The sequence below is a fragment of the Haliotis cracherodii genome, unplaced genomic scaffold (assembly GCF_022045235.1).
Source record: "Haliotis cracherodii isolate W230 unplaced genomic scaffold, xgHalCrac1.p SCAF_2, whole genome shotgun sequence".
Classification (NCBI taxonomy): Eukaryota; Metazoa; Mollusca; class Gastropoda; order Lepetellida; family Haliotidae; genus Haliotis; species Haliotis cracherodii.
The window spans coordinates 82339624-82341307 of NW_027266275.1; positions in this window are offsets into that span (position 1 = coordinate 82339624).

Consider the following 1684-nt stretch of genomic DNA (forward strand, 5'->3'; position numbering starts at 1 on the left):
TCTGCATTGCTCTGGTTATAGTGAGCATTAACCCAAAGTGCAAATGTGAAAGTGTCACAGCTAAGTGTATGCTACTTACCTAAATGAAACAAAACATGAAAATTTGAAATCATATTTGTTCATGTGTAAATTCAATCTGCCACTTGTCATAGATATACATTTACCCACAATTGATATGTCAGCTTGACCATGTTTATGTCAATATGCATATCATTAGCCACACCATATCTCAACATTGCCATCTCCTCTGGGTATTAAAGCTCTGAACTGCACCAAGTCATGCCAGGGAGAAAGGAATATCTGCAAGGTACACACAGAGACTGAAACTTGCCTGGCAGTGTTAGTGTCTGTTCCTACTCTAAAGGCAGTTTTGTAAACAATGTGACAATAGCTTGTAAACAATAACCAGTCCTTTGTGTAGTTGCTGTTAACTATAAGGATCTGTCTCTGCCACCCTGTGTGAAGACAGACCTGACATTGTTGAGGCATTGGGTAATGCCACCTAATAATCTGCAATATCTTTAAAGAATGCAATTCAGCTGCACATGCAACCAGAATAACTCTGTTAGTTTCAATATGAACTGTGGAATAACTGGCAGGTTTACTAACAGTGCCACATTGTCTCCACAGTGTAGAACATTGAATATTCTCCACCAGTGAGTTGGTATGAATTCTTAACACTGTTGAACACTGTGCCAGTTTGCAACATTCTGAACAGTTTTACACTGTATCAGAATTGTACAACAAAATGTTACTGTTGTTGCTAACACAACCCTCCCCCTCCCCTCCCCCCCTCCTCCCCCCCCACTCAAATGTCCAGTACCTAGTCCACAACACCACCCAATCCCACAGATGAGCTGCCTCCTTTAAATGAATGCATCTTACAAAAAGGATTAATTATTGAACAGTACAGGACCATGCCAGTACTTGGTACCATGATGGTCTTGAAAACAAATGTATAATTATTTTTTGTCTCCACGTAATGACGTGTCAGTGGAAGTGAATTCATTTCAGCCACCGTGGGCGACTTTGTGAATAAAGTTTGTGACGTGCCGGCTACACTATTGTTTAATTAAGCATGGCAGAAACAGGTGAACAGAAACTGAAGCTCTTATACATGACAGGGCATTTCGCGTCATAAAAGTTGACATGTAGGAATATCTTTGTATTTGTGATTGTTGTTGCTGCAAAGGAAACCTTTGCATGTGAAGCTCTATGTAACCTAAATATTACTTACCTACACAAAGTAAAAACAATTCTATAATTCCTTCTCTTGGATAATGAGCAATCATCGATTTTAGGTGACAGATGCAAGGGATCAATAATTGCATTAAAGTCATACAATTCTTAAAGCATATGAAGGTAATCGGACGTTGGCAGTGCTATAGTGGACCCTGAATACCAAAATAAATATTTCATACGCAAACATTATAACGACCCAGACCAATGTAAATGGACGTGAGCTACCCAACCCTCTTTGGAGATATTCTGTGAAATGAATTCTCCCTTGTCTTTTTCCGTAAAAAAAAATCTTTATAACTTTTTAGAAAACTTGGATGTATCCCTGGGCCGTCGTTGATAAAAACTAGTTCCTAAAAAATTAAAATTGTCCTTTGCCATTTTTTTATTGTCAGTATTGTATGGGACAGTATCTTGAATTATCCAGTGGCTGTTATTTGTCCAA